The following is a 20,000-nucleotide window of genomic DNA, read 5'->3' as shown; positions in this document are numbered from 1 at the left end:
ACACATTTGCCAGCTGTGTGCAGTTTGCGCCCATGATTGCAACTAGCCATGAACGCATTCTTGCGCTCGCATGACGGTGCCTTCGTCTGGCTACAATAACTGCTGCCATGATCCCTTTGGGCCCAGCAATACGAGGGGGCTTGGTTAGACCCCTCAGTTTTAATGTCACCCCCCTCAGCGGCTCTACTCCGAGTCTCTCCCGGATGACTGAACTTCTCACCCGATCTCTCAGGGAGACCCCAGCCACCCTCCGGAGAAAACTCATTTCGTCCGCTTGTATCCGTGATCTCGTTCTTTCGGTCATGACCCATCCTTCATGACCATAGATGAGGGTGGGGACGAAGATAGACCGGTAGATCGAGAGCTTTGCCTTTTGGCTCAGCTCTCTTTTCGTCACAACAGTGCGGTAAAGCGACTGCAGAACCGCACCAGCTGCTCCGATTCTTCGGCCAAACTCACTCTCCATGGTTCCCTCACTCGTGAACAAGACCCCCAGATACTTGAACTCCTTCACTTGGGGTAAGGACTAATTTCCTACTCGGAGCGGACAGGCCACCGGTTTCCTGCAGACCATTCCATCAGGATGATTTCAAGGAGAGAGTAGGCCCACTGCCGCCAAGCTAAGGAGTGTGGCGGTTGCCATCTCAGAACTAACATTTTCTTGGCAGCCGGGAGACCAGCCCATAATATGCGTTTCTGCTGCTGAGTCAAATTTAATGAAGAAACATCATTAAGTAGAAACACTGTCGGAGAAAGAGGAATTCTAAACCCCAGCATATCACTTAAAGTGAGAGATATATCCCTCCAGAGCCTGACCACATCAGGACATTCCCAGTACATATGCATACATGTCCCCAGTGCGCTGAGCGAACAGAGATCACACAAATGTATCATGTATTCATTGATGATCAGGGTTCTTAGATGTTTCACAGAAATTCTTCCATACCGTGTCCCAACAAACCTCTTCATCATTTAAAGTCCCTATGCCATGTGGTTTCAATTGGCAACGGCTTATAAAACTCTGAAATAAATTTGTAAAGTTTAGAAATCCCCCCTTGTGTATGTCCTAGTGAGGTTAATAGTTTATGAAGAGGATGTGTAGGCAGCGCTGATCCCCATGGGACACCGTATGCCCGCATGGCCGATCTTAACTGCAGATAAAGGAAAAAAGACGATCCTGGAAGATCGTATATAGCCTGTAAATCGTTGAAGGCTCGCAAACCACTATCACTATACAAGTCCTTTAAAACATTAACTCCTCTGTTCTTCCAACATGAGAATGAAAAAGGTATGTTACCAGTGAGAAGTGAACATTTTTTGAAAACAGTAGTGGTTGTGCCATTTAAGATCCGTGTGCCCATGCTTCATTACATTACGGTAACTTGTAAAGGAATGAAATTATAGGGCCTAAACATGATTTTGCTTTTTTCAATGGTACATTAGAATAAATTAGATCCTGCAATCTGTGAGGCTGTGAAAGATTATCCTTGATTGGTCTCCAAGAGACAGAGAAATAAGGGTCAAGCCATGTAGTAAGAGGACGTAACACAAAGGACCAGAAGTACACCCTAAAGTCAGGTAGTGACAGCCCTTCCTGCCTCTTGTCCCTCTGGAGAGTAGTCAATTTTAAACAGGGTCTCTTTCCATTCCATATGAATTTGGAGATTAATGAGTGAAGTTTTTTCCAGTAGCCCACAGGAGGGGCAAGAGGTATCATAGAAGAATAAAAGTTAACACGGGGGAGTACATCCATTTTAATTATTGATATACGAGCCTGAAGTGAGTTTGGGGAATTTGACCATCGCTTAAAGTCCTTTTCTATACGACTGTATATGCCCTGAAAATTGTGTGTTGCAATAGAAGATATAGAGGGATAAACATCGACACCTAGGTACTTGAAACTCCTAACTACTGGTATATGGGAGGGCAGGGGAGTCTGAGATGTGACTGTGTTCAAATGCATCAGTGCTGACTTTGTCCAATACATTTTATAACCGGATAGTAAACTGAATGAGTCAAAAGTATCGAGTAAATGCAATAGTGAAGAACCAACATTACCTACATAAAGAAGGATATCATCCGCGTATAATGAAATTCCATGTTCTGTATTACAAAAAGTGATGGGATGCACCGACGGATGCTGTCTGACTTTCTGAACCAGTGGTTCTAGTAAAAAGGGCAAGAGAACAGAACAGGGAGAATCAATACTCCCTGATGCATGGATGATATGCAACAAGCGGCGTACATTGTCAGATGCCAGGCATGTAAAGCCAGTTTGATCATTGTGTATCAATTTTGTCAGGTGGACCTCTAATCGGGTAGCAAGTATTTTAGCATATAATTTAATATCTCCATTCAGAAGGGAGAGAGGTCTATAGTTGCCACATTGAGTCAAATCTTTATTTGGTTTGGGAAGTACAGTGATTAAGGCTGTGTTAGTGCTGACATTGAACGCACCCTTATCAATAGCAGTATTGATCATATCCAGCAGTGGTGGTCCCAGTTCATCCCAGAAGGCAAGATATAGCTCTGGTGGAATACCATCCCACCCCGGGGACTTGCCTTTTTCATGTTAGCCAGAGCCACTCTTAACTATTCCAGAGAAACAGGTGTGCTGAGTAATTTAGATTCAGTGTCAGACAGAGAAGGCAGATCAAGTTCCTGGAGAAAAATAATACATGAATTTACATTGAGTAATACTTCAGATGTATTGAGAGTCGAATAAAATGTTTTAAATTCAGTGTTAATATCACGAGGATCAATCAATATACGAATAGGTGTTTTAATGGCCATGATATTTGAGTATTTTTCCTGGTTTTTCAATCTCAAGGCTAAAAGATGGCTTGGTCTAGCTCCATGAAAATAATATGTTCTTCTGGTCCTGTGCATTAGGAACTCCGCTCTACGTCTTAATTAAGAGTTCAATTCAATTATTGTCATAGTAATCCTCCCCTATATAGTATCAGAGTATGCAATTTGTTGTTGTGCCTCAAGTTGGGTGAGAGTATTCTCCAGCTCAGTTATTTTGCTAAGTCTACTTTTACTAAACGAAATTGAGAAATTCCTAATACAGCCCTTTATAGCATCCCATAAAAATCGGGGGTCGTCTACCGAACCTACATTAAGATCTATAAAGTCTTTTAGTTTTTCCTTGAAAAAGACATAAAAATCTCAGTTTTTGAGAAGTGAAACATTGAACCGCCAGCGTGATGCTCGGGGAGGTGCGCCCATGAGTGTAAATGCCATTGTCATACTATGATCTGATAGAGAGCATGGTTCAATTACAACATCATGTATCTCGGAGAAAGACGCTGATGAAGCAGTATATAGTCTATTCTAGAAAAGGTCTTGTGTCTCGTTGAATAAAAGGTATACTGTTTAGAAGTGGGTTTAATAATGCAATATAGGTCCGTTAAACTAAGCGCTGACAAAAAAAATTGAAAATCTTCAGATGCACGTAACTGAGTGGCCGTGGACCGCTGAGCAGATTTATCCAATGTTAGATTTACAAATGAATTCATGTCTGCACCAAGAATGAGTGAAAAGTCCTGAAAATGCAGTTAAATTGCAGTTAGATTGGGAAAAAAACTCAATCATATTGGGATGGAGCATAAACAGAAATAAAAGCAAATTTGCGCGCAGAAATAACCGTCTTAATATAAGAAACCCTACCATCCTCAATACCAAATCGTTCTAATATATTGATTGAGAAATTACGTTTTATTACTACTAATGAGCCTCTAATTTTGGTGTCCAGCGATGCAAATGCAGCCACGCAATAGTGCTTGTTTGAAACGCAGCAAACATCTTCAGTTTTTAGATGGGATTCTTGTATGAAGGCAACATCCATGTTGCCTGTGCAAGAGATCTAAGCAGGCCGCATGCTTAATTCGACCATTCAGTCCATTAACATTCCAACTGACAACATGTATACTACTCATATTGATTTACAGTATCAATTTGGCCATGCAGCAAACAGCTTACAATATAAAAATAACATACCGAGAGAGATCCACCCCATCCTATTTTTGTCGCCACATCCCCACCACTCTCCAAAGAACGGGATAGAGTATGAAAATAGAACCCCCACATAAACATAAACACAAGAAAATAATAAAAAACAAGCAAAAGTGGTCGATAAGATTTAGTAGGCCATAGCCTACAGTGGGCTACGTGACAGCACTGTGTCAGGCCCATCTAACACTAAATTATAAAGCCAGCCACTCCTGGAAAACAAAACAGGTCATTATAAAATCAAACAACAACAAAAAAAGGGGGCTGTGAGTGAAAGTCCGCAAAAGGCATCATGCCAAGATTGCACAAGTAGGCTAAGCCAAACAAGTAGCCGAACGTAAAGCGTTCTTGTGTAAGCAACTTGTTCCTCAACAAGAGCCTGAGTCTTGCTTGTCAACTGTTCAACCACATCACCCACGAGCACAGGGATAGCTTCTTTGATAGCTTCGGCGACCGCTAGCTTAACTAGCTCAGCTAGCTCCTCATTGTCAGGACGAGATGACGACTGTTTACAAAGCCCTTTTCCTTTTGCGGCCATCCCAATGCGTAATAAGCTTTTAGAAATCAAAAAGATCGATCAATAACTTTAAAAGGTAGCTTTAGGTATGAAAAATTATCAAACTTTGAGGGGATACTACGGAGCGATGTTCAAAACCGTCTACATCCCTCGTGTCGGTCACGTGACTCTCAATAAAGTGTGTTCCTAATGCGTAATTGCTGGTTGCTGGCAAGCTAGCTGGCTGGCTGGCTGGTTGGATAGCTGGCTGGCTGGCTAACTGGCTAGCCGGCTAGCTGGCTACGATTCGTGCCTAACGTTATGTCTGTAGACTCAGCAAGGACAATATTAAATGATAAAGGTTGATCTAGGATAAGACGGTTACGTGCACTACCAGGTGAATCATGGGTGGCACTTTGTGCGTCCAGCGAGAGGGGCACACAGCCAACATATTGAGGGAGCCTGGCGTACACAAGGAGACGATCTACTGGTTCAACTACCCCACACCGGCAGCTCTCAGAATCAACTTGAAGTTCATTGAGTGGAACCTCTGGTTGGCAAGGAAACACAGGGAAGGAGTTGTTGGATGCCTTTTCAAGGATATTTGAGCATTATTTTAGGGGGCTGTTCATGAGAAATTACCAAGAACTTACTTAGAAATTACGCCGTAGGAACACACCTTATTTTACGGGGCTGTTTATTAGAAGTTACCAAGAAATTACTTGGAAATTACACAGTAGGAGCACACTTTATTTTAGGGGTCTGTTCCTGAGAAATTACCAAGAAATTACCTGGAAATTATTCCATAGAAACACACTTTATTTTAGGGGCTTATTCATAAGAAATTACCTAGAAATTACTTGGAAATTACGCATTAGGAACACACTTTATTTTAGGGGGCTGTTCCTGAGAAATTACCAAGAAATTACTCAGAAACAATCACCTTATTACAAATTAACTTATGATAATTATCTCCACTTTACAAGGAGTTGTATCACCTCATTACTTTGACATTACTGCTGCTTACTGTCACCTTATTTATATTAAATTACTTGATAAAATACCACCTTATTACTAGTATATTACCACCTTATTTAAAAAAAAAAAAAAAAAATTGATAATTAGCACCTTATTATTAGAAAATTACCAGGTGATTTAAACCTAGTTTCTGAGAAATTACTTGATAATTACCACCGTATTACTTGGAAATTATAAGGTAATTACCACCTTATTACCCCCCTAAAATAAAGTGTGACCAATCATTATCTGGCTCCAACTTTGTATACATATAAACATAACCTGTGTCCTTCAATTGTTTAGACAAACTCAGACATGCCTTAGACATTAGTACACAATTGTGCCTATGTGAGTAGTGTTCTTAAATCAGCTACTCAACTGGAACAATTAAGTTCTACAGAGCGAAAACCAGAGTTCTTTTAATAACAGTTATTTCCAAGTCAGATCCTATCCTACTTGATGATGCTGTGGCTTAGTACACCAACCACAACATCGACTCAGAGGCTACACAGTACAATCTATAAATAAGAATGTGTGTCAGTCAACAATACTGTACCTATAGGATACGACAGTAAATGAGAAGGATCAGGGGCCGGTTGCACAAAACATCTTAAATTTTTCCCTTAAGGGTTTATTTCCCCTTAGTTAAGGGAATTATTTAAGGGTGTTGCACATAATCCCTTACAAGGTTTCCTTAGCTAAGGAGAAACGTTAAGGATTTTCATACAAGGAAAGAGATTTTACAGCAGTGAAATTGTAGTTTCCATGGTGACCATTGGTTTGCTTGCACGTGACTGGCTATCTGTCACAACACTACACTGGAACGTCCTGCAATGCTGTGACGAAAAATATGGACTGTCGATCAAATCTGTAATGAAATATCAGTCGCTCCTCAATAAGAGTGTCTAGTGGGTTCTCCCTGTCGCGGAACACTCTTCTTGGGATGCGATTTCCATCATTTATGTTCATAAACGCAGCCATGTGACTTGGCTAAGGTTGGGTTAGAGGTCCCTTACGTTTTTTCCCTTATTTTGCTTGCTAAGGTATTTTGTGCAACACCTTAACAGACTTTAAGGGACTCCTTAAGTATTAGACCGAGATGAGTAGAAAACCTTAAATACTTGAGGGACATCTTAAGGAAACCATAAGGGAAATACTTAAGGGTGTTTGTGCAACAGATTTTATTTTAAGGAAACCTTAAGTCAGAACTTAGGGGAAATATTAACTTAAGGTGTTTTGTGCAACTGGCCCCATAGCCAAATAGTAAAATGAAGCAATCAATCAACATATTTGTTATAAAACATACCATGCATTTCAAAATAAAGGCCCCTCCGGGTTCTTCACGAGCTGTGATAAGAGGTCACCTGTATTTCAAAATAAAGGTCCCTCCGGGCTCTGCACCGAGCTGTGATAAGAGGTCACCTGCATTTTGTCTGTTTCCCTGCAAGATGTTAACACTTGTATAAAATATAAACCAAACCAAACGATACTCTCCAATAGCTCTGTAGCCTGGCTGTACGATCGCAAACTTGTGAACAAAATAAATACCACATACGAGCAAATATAACCTGCTCCGCTATAATGAAACTGTTAAAACTAAGATGCCTGGATAAAGAAATAACTTTTCGAAACTATATATTTGACAGAATCTGTCAAATAGATACATAGATTTGATGGCAGGTACTTAACAATGCTAATGCAGGGACATGCAATACAGAGGGGAGAGCGGTGAACGCTCATTAAAAATCCACATGAACGTGTAAACTTCATGGACGCAACAACAAATCACGTGGTTAAAACACTGCGCATGGCTGTGACGTGAGAAAACACAACTGCACATGTGAAAAGGGGTCAATGGCCCTGTTCAAAATGTTTCACTCTCAAGAACGAGGCGTCAACGTAGTCACCACATCCAGTTCTATTAATACATCCATGACAGAGACACAACTTTTAATGATGATTCGGAGTCTTCCACTTCCACCAATCGTGAACGCCCTCCCGCCGGCTACGCCCGACAGTCTGACTCTGGAGGGCTGTAAACCACTACATGTAGATCAACAAGTCACACCTGAAACGGCCTACACTACTCAATCATAGGCAAATCACTCCCCTCTGTGACATACCCTGTGTTACATGCCATGCCGTTCCAACAGTCTCGTAACTCTGACTGGAGTGAGCAGGGATGATCCAACACAGAAATCGCACAGTCCTGCATCTTCATCCATCACTACTACCGCATCTATCCAACCATCTAACAACCACTCCAGTCGGCTGCAGATAGCGGTAGTGCAGCCATTATACCGGAGTTCATACAAGGACAAAGATGGGGTGACCCCGTCAGAGCAGGACCGACGGGATAGAAAGAAGGAGAGAGACTAGTGGAGGGAACCTCTTGTCTGTCCTCTCTCACAGGCCTTATGACCCAGACAATCCAAAGCGTTTCAGAACAAACACACATTTCCTTTCCACAGCCAGTACTTCTGTTTCTCAGAATAGACGGTACTGAAAATTAGTCGGAGCACGACAGAAGAGGCCGAAGCTGGATGTGTGGATAAGCTGGATGGTTGGAGAAGCTGGAGGGTTGGAGGTTTGGAGATCTAGGGATTGGGTGACTGTGGAAGGTTGGGGAAGCTGGAGGGTTGGAGAAGCTGGAGGGTTGGAGGTTTGGAGATCTAGGGATTGGGTGACTGTGGAAGGTTGGGGAAGCTGGAGGGTTGGAGGGATGGATGGAACTGTAGCTCAATATCACTGGAGATTCAATATCACTGGAGATTCAAAGGTTGAATCTGCAACCAAGATAAACACAGGAGAACACCATGTTAATTTAATAAAATACTGTAACCATCAAGGCAAATCTACTATGACTATGGTGTTTACAGTACATAAACAGTTACTGAAGCCCTTGAAGCCTCATAGCCACACAAACAAGTGAATATGCAAAGCATAGGCTTAATGTATCTTTCATATGCATATTCTATGTATAATGCATGTCCACGTGCCTGCCTGACTTACTAGGAGACTGATGGATAGATTGACTGATTTATGATGACAGTCATGACTAATTCATAACACCACTCTGCTCATTTGAGTTAAGGGAGTTATCTAGCCGATGGACTATGGTCCCTCAGGTGTGTGTGTGTGTGTGTGTGTGTGTGTGTGTGTGTGTGTGTGTGTGTGTGTGTGTGTGTGTGTGTGTGTGTGTGTGTGTGTAATCCACTGAGGCACGGTCCTCCTTCAGTGTGCTGGGCACTCTTTTTCCACCACATCCTGACAGTCTGGACACACTTCAATGCACAGAGCTAAACACACACACACACGCATGCAAACACAAACAAACAAACACACACAAAGAAGGAAAACACACACACCCTGAAGGCTGTAGTCAAGGGGCCATAATATTCACACAAATGCACCCTGACAGAAAAACCCACATCGGCCCACCTCAAATATGATCCAAATGAGGTAGAGATGTGGTTCTGACATCATCCTAACCATGTCTACACAAGAACCAGAACACCAGAGGCTAATGAGTGTGTGTGTGTGTGTGTGTGTGTGTGTGTGTGTGTGTGTGTGTGTGTGTGTGTGTGTGTGTGTGTGTGTGTGTGTGTGTGTGTGTGTCAGACATCACACAGTCAGCATCCTGTTGTACTCCTGCTGTATTAAAGGCGTTCATGGTGCTGGGCTGCTGACAGAGACAGAACAGAGAGAGGAACCTGGTTCCAGGGAAGACAGTCTACCTCTAATCAGTCTTAGAAGTAGAGTGAACACCCATGTGCAATAATTTCAGAAAGAGAGAGAGGGAGAGCGAGAGAGCAATAGAGAGAGAGCAATATAGAGAGAGAAAGCAATAGAGAGAGCAATAGAGAGAAATAGAGAAAGTCAAAGCAGCGCCAAGAAAGAGAGAGAGAGAGAGCACAAGCCCTGAAAGAGAAGCTAGACTCACACCCAGACAACGACCAGAAACCTGTGATTCCCACTGAGAGTAACCAGAACCCTCCAACTCAATAATCTCCCTCTACCCCCAACTCCACCTCCAGCCCACAGACTAACACCACAGCCAGATCTGCCCCGATGCCACAGATCAACACCACCCCTAATCGCTCCATACCAGCACAGCAGAGAGAGAAGCCAGACATTGTCATCCTCATCAACTCCAATGTTAAATTTGTAAATGAAAAGAAACTTTTCCCCACCCAGACAGTGGTTAAAATCTGGTGTCCAGCCAACATGCCATGGACCTGCTTTCAGAAGAGCAGCTGGGATCGGATCCCCGAGCCACATCATCATCCACACTGGCAGGAGAGGGTGTCAGAGTCACACAGAGGAATGATAGAGAAAGCCTTCCCTAACAGCAGGGTGGTTATATCAACCCTGCTACCCAGGAAAGACTTTCACCCTGACACCATCCACAAGATCAACAGCAGCACGTCCAGAGACTGTGTGATAAACCAACAGGGGAGGGGGGAGTAGGAGGGGTACTGATATTGGGCAATCGTGAACTGATGGGACTGATTGCACTAATCGCGAACCGGTGTGGACGCTGGTCCGGACTCTGGATTAAATGGGCAGAGCCAGCAGTTGTTGTTGGTCGCTGGAGGAGCCGAGTCATGTATGGGACCTTCTGAGAAGTTGAACTGATTCCTGTGAGCGGCACACTCGGGCTGGGAGAGTGTCGTTCGTAGCCGCAAGGGCTGCCGGCGACAAAGATATCTAGATAGGGGAGCGTCGGAGAAATAGGAGGGGAGGCTGGTCGCCTCCTTTAGACCGAGGGGGGGGGGGGGGGGTCTCGCCAGATGGGCAAGTTACCTTTTAAAATGTAAACACTTTATTTTAGGTGATGTGATTTGTATCCCTTGTCTACCCTCATGTATTTTGTATTAGTGCTGCCTAGACTTACTGGCCCTCATGTACTAAGCGATTGTACGACGGAAAACTGGGTGTATGGTCATTTTCAAGACAAGATCGGCATGTATCAATTTGGACGTGAGCGGAGACTGCGGCCAAATCTCTCCGGGCTACCCACATGCCCCCACCGGTGAAGACAAGTGTGTCTCTAGCCCTCTCAGGGGCTGAGTTGTGGGGTGCATGGCGTGGTGGCGAGACTCCACCCCCTCGGGTCAGAGCGGTTCGGGTGTAGTGCAGTTACTTCCGGGCAATCTCCATACACCCACTGGTGAAAACCGTGTGTCTCTAGCCCGCTCAGGGGCTGAGTTGTAAAGACATGGGTAGTGGCGTGATGGCGAGACTCCGCCCCCTCGGGTAAGAGCTGGTCGTGGACAGTGTACCTCTCTCCGGGCCATCCACCTGCCCCCACCCTGTGTCTCTAGCCCACTCAAGGGCTGAGTTGTGGGGTTCTTGGCGTGGTGGCGATGCTCCGCCCCCTCGCGTCATATTGGGTCGGGGGCAGTGGAGCCCTCTCCGGGCTACCCACCTGCCCCCACCGGTGAAGACCGTGTTTCTCTAGCCCACTCAGGGGCTGATTTGTGGGGTCCGTGGCGTGGACAGTGGCGTGGTGGCAAGACTCCGCCCCCTCGCGTTATATTGGGTCGGGGGCTGTGGAACCCTCTCCGGGCTACCCACCTGCCCCCACCAGTGAAGAAAAGTGTGTCTCTAGCCCACTCAGGGGCTGAGTTGTGGGCATGGGCGCCTAGTTATAGTTTAAAGTGAGGGTGCAGGGGTGGGAGAGGGGGGTCTGGGGGTCTTCCCCAGAAAATTTCCAGCTTCACACTTGATTTCCTGCATTTTGGTGAGTGTATATTCACCAATCAGTCTTTATTCATGCAACGGAAAACACAAAATTCAGGAACCAGGACCAGGGTTCAACGTTAAGGTTGGAACACCTGAATTCACTAAGCAGAGAAAACGGGCTTCAAAGATTCAGAGCTGTTCACACTTCTCACAGCCAGGTAATGGGTGGGAACAGTAGCTGGTTAACCCCGCCCCAAACCACTCCCCCACTGGACTAGCTGTCATTATCTGTCAGTGGTAGTTTGATGGGCTTTTCAATTACAATGTTGGCTAGTAAGCTTACTAAACAGTAATACATTAAATTAATTAAAGGCATATTTTATAATTCTAGTACTAAAACTATGAATATGAATACAAGATGAAGTTTCAAGTTTTTTTTATTGTGACATAAGTTATATAGGTTACATGATGCAAACATAAGTTAAATGCTTAATTCATGATTAATTTACTATCTACTAATGGTTTGTTCATGATGAGTAAATGATCTACTAATAGCTTACAAATGTTGTATAACTTAAGTTAACAATGAAGTACATTTTCAAATTATGTACTAATCATTTTGAAATTATTGGATAATCATTAACAAATGTATATTCATGGCTTATTCATGATGAGCAAATTATCTACTAATAGCTTACAAATGATTTATAACTTAAGTTAACTATTTAATAATCATTTTCAAATATATACAAATGCTTAATTCATGATTAGTTTACTATCTACTAATGGTTTGTTCATGATGAGTAAATTATCTACTAATAGCTTACAAATGTTGTATAACTTAAGTTACAAACTATTTATTTATCATTTACAAACATATACAAATGCTTATACCATGGCCGGTCTGCGGCAATATGAAACAGCACTCTGGCTAGTAAAACAATCCACAACCAACATACATATTAATATGTTTTAATCAGAGAAAACGTGAATTACACATTTTAAAAAGAGAAAATGGCGTTTCCAGCTCACCTTCTCAATCCTAAAATCGCCTTCTGCCATGGCCATAAGCGGATCATGTGTTGTGGGGCGTGCGCGGAGCGCGTCACGGTCTGCCTCTCCGACGCCGTCTGACCAGCCCACCACCTCTGCGCGCTCAATGAGAGCGTTGGCTAGGCGACGACGCAGCCGGTCTCCATCAGGCAATCAGCGCACCTGTCGCTGATTGCCTCCGCTGCTACAAGAACCAGCGGGACCGGCAGTTCATCGCCAGATCGTAGCCTTATGTACACGATTCCCACGGACCCTCCCTCGCGTCTCCCCGGCCCCAGTTCCTCTCGGCCTCCCGCGGATCCCTTCCCCGTCTCCCCGGACCCACAGAACCCCTCGAACCACCCCCGAACCCCTGGACACCCTCGGACGGATCTCCCGGTACCACGCTCGCCTCCTCCCTTGGACATCCCTTTGGACTCTCGGACTGTACTGTAGCCAGGCGCACACACATACATACAACACCCTGCCCGCCTATATCACCCCGCACCCACGGTAGACCACACACATAGTCTTCACTACGCACTACACATAGGTATTCACACATCCCATACTCCGAGACCATTCGGCGCACCACACTTTCTCCCGCATATCCCCTTCCCAACATCCTGGAAATAAACAAACCCACGGGCTAACGGATCAACCGCTCTGTGCCGCTTCTTTGGTCCCCCCGGGTCGTACCGCACAACATTACGATCTGGCCATGACGGACCCCAGCGGCACAGGGGCGGCTGACGCCCCGGCTCCACCGGTACCCAACGTCTCGGTCCTCACCGTTCTCTCTGGGGCTGTCCAGCGGCACGAGGGACGGCTAGCCAGCCTGGAGACCCAGCTCACCGACGCCTTTGCTCTGATTGTGGCTCGTCTGGATCAGCTGGACAGCACCGCTGGGGCGCAGTCCCAACCTCCGCCCCCCGCCGCTCAACCCATGGCAGCGTCTCCCCCGTACCAGGCTCCTGCGCCCGTCGCTCCGGAGAGAGAGCCGAACCTAGCCACCCCTAGGCCCTACGAGGGCGACTTCGATCTCTGCCGTGGGTTCCTCAGTCAATGCGAATTAGCATTTCGCTACCAACCTAGCCGGTACGCCTCTGACGGGGCTAAGGTGGCATACATCATGTCACTCCTCACAGGTAGGGCCCTTAGATGGGCTACAGCCGCGCTAGGTCAGAACGGGTTACTCACCTCAGATTATGCGGTTTTCCGTAGGGAGTTCACTCTGGTGTTTGACCACCCCGTAGACGGATGTGACGCCGCTACACGCCTCCATGTAATCCAGCAGGGCTCTCGTTCTGTCGCGGAGTATACCGTCGAATTCCGCATCCTTGCGGCCGACAGTGGGTGGGGAGACAAGGCCCTCCTCAGTGCCTACCGACGGGGCCTTAGCGAGGCTGTCAAGGACGGTCTTATGAGGGACAGACCCGAGACCTACAACCAGCTGGTGGACCTGGCTCTCATGATGGACCAACGTCTCCGTGAGAGACGCGCCGAGCGCTGTCACCGTCTTCCTCCAGCGGCCCCTAGATCCTCTCCCCCGGCTCCCCGATTCCACCCCGAACCACGGTTCACGACACCCAACGAGCGTGCACCGGCTCTCCGTCCAGCCGAGTCCGAGGAGGAACCGATGCAGGTAGCCCGGTCACGGCTCTCGGAAGCGGTGCGCGAACAGCGCATGCGCGGAGGGCTTTGTTTATACTGTGGGGAGCCCGGTCACTTTATCCGTGCCTGTCCTACCCGCCCAAAAGACAGGGCTTACTAGCGGAGGGGTTACTAGTAAGCCACCTGACGCTGCCCCAGAACAAGAGCTCACCTAATATGTTATTCCCTGCCTCGATCTCCTGGGACAGCCAGTCATTTGCCGTTAGCGCTTTTCTGGACTCTGGGGCAGACGACAGTTTCATTGACAGCACGCTTGTCCGGCAGGCTGGTATCCTCCTTGTTCCCCTGGAAACCCCTCTGGTTGCCTACGCCCTGGATGGGCACACTCTAGGGAAAGTCACACACAGCACTAAGTCCCTTTCCTTCTCCATCTCCGGCAACCATGTAGAAACCATGCGTTTTTTTGTCATCTGTTCGCCCACGGCCCCGCTCGTGTTAGGGAGACCCTGGCTCCAGAGACACGATCCCCACGTCTCGTGGTCCACAGGGCAGATCCTCGGATGGAGCGTCGCATGCCACGCCAACTGTCTCCGTTCTGCCCCTGGCTCCCCTAGGACGCTCAAGCCTGACCCCTTACCTCCGGATCTGTCTGGCGTTCCTACTGTTTACCACGACCTAGCCCCCGTGTTCAGCAAGGAACGCGCTCTCTCTCTACCTCCCCATAGACCCTACGACTGCGCGGTCGACCTCATCCCGGATGCGCCGCGTCCCTCTAGCCGGTTGTATAACCTCTCCCTCCCCGAGAAAAAGGCGATGCGGGAGTATATATCCGAGTCCCTTGCCTCTGGTATCATCCGTCCCTCTTCATCCCCGGTGGCAGCGGGTTTTTTTTTTGTTGGCAAGAAGGACGGCTCGCTCAGGCCCTGCATCGATTACCGTCAGCTCAACGACATCACCATCAAAAACAAATATCCCCTCCCTCTCCTTAGTTCCTCGTTTGAGCCTCTCACTACCTCTGTCATTTTCACTAAATTAGACCTGCGCAACGCTTACCATCTTGTCCGTGTCAGGGAGGGCGACGAGTGGAAGACGGCGTTTAACACACACCTTGGGCACTTTGAATATCTGGTGATGCCGTTCGGGCTCACAAATGCCCCTGCCGTTTTCCAAGCCCTCGTAAATGACGTTTTGCGGGACATGTTAAATATTTTTGTTGTTGTTTACCTGGACGACATTCTTATTTTTTCCCGTTCCCAGCCGGAGCACGAGCAGCATGTCCGCCTGGTCCTCCAGCGGCTCTTGGAGAACCGCCTGTTTGTTAAAGCGGAGAAATGCACGTTTCACGCGGCCTCAGTGGAGTTCCTGGGGAACATAGTGGAGGGGGGGCACGTCCGGACCGACCCCCGAAAAGTGAAGGCGGTGGTGGAGTGGGCCCAACCCACCAACCGGACTGAATTGCGTCAGTTCCTGGGGTTTGCAGGGTTCTATCGCCGTTTCATCCGTGGCTTCAGTAAGGTGGCAGCCCCTCTCCACGAGCTCACATCCACTCTTCGGGTTTTTTCCTGGACCCCGGAGGCGGACGCTGCGTTTGGGACCCTGAAGGGGTTGTTCACGGAGGCCCCGGTGCTCGCCCATCCAGACCCAGCCCGGCCGTTCGTCGTGGAGGTGGACGCGTCAGACACGGGCGTCGGAGCCGTCCTCTCCCAGCGGTCTGAAGAGGGCAAACCGCTCCACCCCTGCGCGTTTTTCTCCCGGCGTCTCACCCCCGCAGAACGCAACTACGACGTGGGGAACAGGGAGCTGCTGGCAGTCCACGAGGCCCTGGTTGAGTGGCGGCACTGGCTCGAGGGGGCTGAGCTGCCGTTCTTGGTGTGGACAGACCATCGCAACCTCACCTACATCAAGACCGCCAAGCGGCTAAACGACCGGCAGGCGCGCTGGGCCCAATTTTTCAGCCGGTTTGATTTTACCCTCTCCTACCGCCCAGGCTCCCGAAACACCAAGGCGGACGCCCTCTCCCGGCAGTTCGCGGAGGAGGCAGCCGACCACGACACCCCTGACCCCATCCTGCCCCCAGCCCGAGTGGTGGGTGTCGTCACCTGGGCCATCGACTCTGTGGTCAGGGCGGCTCTTCGCGCCCAGCCAGGCCCAGGCAACGGACCCCGCAACCGCCTCTATGTCCCGACCCTGGTGCGTTCTCGGGTCCTCGAGTGGGGCCATTCCAGCCGTTTTGCCTGCCACCCCGGCGCCCACCGCACGCTGACCTTCCTCCAGCGGCGCTATTGGTGGCCCTCCATAGCGGCTGACACCAGGGAGTTCGTTGCAGCCTGCATCACCTGTGCCCGGAACAAGGCGTCCCATCGACCTCCGGCGGGCCTCCTACGTCCCCTACCGGTTCCCAGTCGGCCTTGGTCCCACATCGGGCTCGACTTTGTCACAGGTTTCCCCAGGTCCCAGGGCAACACCGTGATCCTCACCATCGTCGACCGGTTTTCCAAGACCGCTCACTTTGTGGCTCTGCCCAAACTCCCCTCCTCTGCGGAGACCGCCGACCTCCTCGTCTCCCACATCGTCCGGCTCCACGGCATACCCCAGGACATCGTCTCTGACCGTGGTCCCCAGTTCACCTCTCGGGTGTGGCAGGCCTTCTGCAAGGGGATTGGGGCCACGGTTAGCCTCTCCTCCGGGTACCACCCCCAGACCAACGGGCAGGCGGAGCGGACCAACCAAAGCCTGGAGGCGATGCTGCGCTGTGCCACCTCCCGCAGCCCCGCCTCCTGGAGCAAGTACCTGGCCTGGGTGGAGTACGCCTACAACTCCATGACCAGCTCAGCACTGGGTATGTCGCCTTTTGAGTGTTCCCTGGGTTACCAACCACCTATGTTCCCCCAGCAGGAGTCCGAGGTGGCGGTTCCGTCCACTCGGGCCCATCTCCGGCGGTGTCGGCGCATATGGAGGGTCGCCCGTGCTGCGCTGCTGAGAGCCACGGAGCGGTCCCGGCGTTGCGCCAATCGACGGCGGGTTCCGGCTCCCATGTACCGCCTCGGCCAGCGCGTCTGGCTTCTGGCCAGGGATCTCCCTCTCCAGGTCCCCTCCCGGAAGCTCGCTCCCCGCTACGTGGGGCCCTATACCATCGACCGGGTCATCAACCCCACCGCGGTACGTCTCTCCCTCCCTCCATCCCTGAAGGTGCACCCGGTGTTCCATGTGTCACTACTTAAACCGGTGTCTGTCAGTGCCCTGTCGCCCCCTGTCTCAGCTCCCCCTCCTCCCCGTGTCCTCGAGGACGGCGACCAGGTGTGGCCCGTCAAGCGGCTGCTCGCCGTCCGGCGTCGGGGCCGGGGGTTCCAGTACTTGGTGGACTGGGTGGGTTTCGGCCCCGAAGACCGGAGCTGGGTGCCCCCTTCCTATCTGGCTGACCCTGCCCTGTTGGCCGACTTCTATCGGGCCCACCCTGACGCCCTTGGGCGCTCGCCGGGAGTCTCGCGTCGGGAGGGGGGTACTGTTGTGGGGCGTGCGCGGAGCGCGTCACGGTCTGCCTCTCCGACGCCGTCTGACCAGCCCACCACCTCTGCGCGCTCAATGAGAGCGTTGGCTAGGCGACGACGCAGCCGGTCTCCATCAGGCAATCAGCGCACCTGTCGCTGATTGCCTCCGCTGCTACAAGAACCAGCGGGACCGGCAGTTCATCGCCAGATCGTAGCCTTATGTACACGATTCCCACGGACCCTCCCTCGCGTCTCCCCGGCCCCAGTTCCTCTCGGCCTCCCGCGGATCCCTTCCCCGTCTCCCCGGACCCACAGAACCCCTCGAACCACCCCCGAACCCCTGGACACCCTCGGACGGATCTCCCGGTACCACGCTCGCCTCCTCCCTTGGACATCCCTTTGGACTCTCGGACTGTACTGTAGCCAGGCGCACGCACATACATACAACACCCTGCCCGCCTATATCACCCCGCACCCACGGTAGACCACACACATAGTCTTCACTACGCACTACACATAGGTATTCACACATCCCATACTCCGAGACCATTCGGCGCACCACACTTTCTCCCGCATATCCCCTTCCCAACATCCTGGAAATAAACAAACCCACGGGCTAACGGATCAACCGCTCTGTGCCGCTTCTTTGGTCCCCCCGGGTCGTACCGCACAACATCATGTCTGTTTTCATCCACAGGGTGGTGTGGCTTTCTTGCCGGAGCGTGGGTGCCGCCTCTCATTTTAGGTGTGGGCGGGCACAGAAAAATGCAGAACTAGAAATTGTAGTTCTGAGCAGGAAGGACCAAATCTCTACAATTTAAGTAAAACGCATCATTTGACATCATTGATAGAGTTTTTTTGTTTTTTTGAAAGTGAGAGAAATAGCCCCAGGAAACACTGAGGGAAGGAAAACCACATTAACTGTAACATTCTGCACATTTTGGAATGATACAAGGCTTAATGCTAATCGGTGAAGTGCCCCTTTAATTGTTTTCTCATGTCATTATTGAATTGAATTTTTCTTGACTCTTTGGCAATATTGTTCATCTGACATTCATGCCAATAAAGCATATTGAATTGAATTGAGAGAGAGAGCGCATTCGAGAGAGAGAGGGAGAGCAATAGAGAGAGAGCAATAGAGAGGGAGAGCAATAGAGAGAGAGAGGGAGAGAGAGTGAGAGAGAGAGAGGCGGGGGCACTTTCTGGGCTGGCTGGTTGGTCACTAAATACACGAAATATGTACAAACACGTACACACAAACACGTACACACAAACACGTACACACAAACACGTACACACAAACACGTACACACAAACACGTACACACAAACACGAGCAGTTGGCAACTTCACACACAATTAGGAAGCGTGTAATAAGGATGGTTGTGGGCTAAGAGCACTGATGGTCCTGCATATGCCATGTTCTCTTTCAAAGGAGATGGTCTCTTTCTCTCTAATATTTTATGAAAATCAAACATACTGTATTTAATTATTGATATATATATATATATAATTTTGAATAGAAAATGACATATATAATGGAACTGGTCAATATCACTTCAAACTACAAGAGGGCGCTCACCGCCTATTCAAGAACAAGAACTCTGGAGGCTGTGACACTGGAGGCTGTGAGACTCTGGAGGCTGTGAGACTCTAAAGGCTGTGAGACTGGAGGCTGTGTGACTCTGGAGGCTGTGACACTGGAGGCTGTGAGACTCTGGAGGCTGTGATGCTGGAGGCTGTGATGCTGGAGGCTGTGTGACTCTGGAGGCTGTGAGACTGGAGGCTGTGAGACTGGAGGCTGTGATGCTGGAGGCTGTGAGACTCTGGAGGCTGTGAGACTCTGGAGGCTGTGAGACTGGAGGCTGTGAGACTCTGGAGGCTGTGAGACTCTGGAGGCTGTGAGACTCTGGAGGCTGTGAGACTGGAGGCTGTGATGCTGGAGGCTGTGAGACTCTGGAGGCTGTGAGACTCTGGAGGCTGTGAGACTGGAGGCTATGTGACTGGAGGCTGTGATGCTGGAGGCTGTGACTCAGGAGGCGGTGAGACTCTAGAGGCTGTGTGACTCACAAATGCTCTTTTGGATGACTGGGCAAAATGTCCCACAGACACGCCCCAAAACCGTGTAGAAAGCCTTCCCAGAAGAGTGGAAGCTGTTATAGCTGCAAAGGGGGAACCAACTCCATAATAATTCCTATGAATTTAGAATGGGATGTCATAAAAGCTCCTGTGTAATGTGTAATGTGTCGGTGTCACAATAATTTTGTCCATGTAGTGCATGTTTACATGTTTACATTGCCAAATCAAGTGTGAAGTAAAAAACATACACGTGCTTCAAGAGTACTAGAACAGGAAACTGTAAATAGATCTATATATACTGTATATAAAGATAAGTATTTCACATATTTTTATTTCAATCTCTCTCTCTCTCTCTCTCTCTCTCTCTCTCTCTCTCTGTGAGCATGTGTGTGGGATGATGACTGGGCAATAGTGACATTTCCTGTGGTAAATGTCAGAGTGTGAAGGGAAGAGAGGAGCGCCTCCTCACTGCATCCGGAGGGGCGACTGATGATCCAGTCATTACACATTATACACACCATGGGAGAGAGTGGGAGAGAGGGAGAGAGAGAGAGAGAGAGAGGGAGAGAGAAA

This window comes from Borostomias antarcticus (genome assembly GCF_949987555.1).
Source record: "Borostomias antarcticus genome assembly, chromosome: 14".
NCBI lineage: Eukaryota > Metazoa > Chordata > Actinopteri > Stomiiformes > Stomiidae > Borostomias > Borostomias antarcticus.
Note: the sequence above shows the minus strand (reverse complement) of the source record.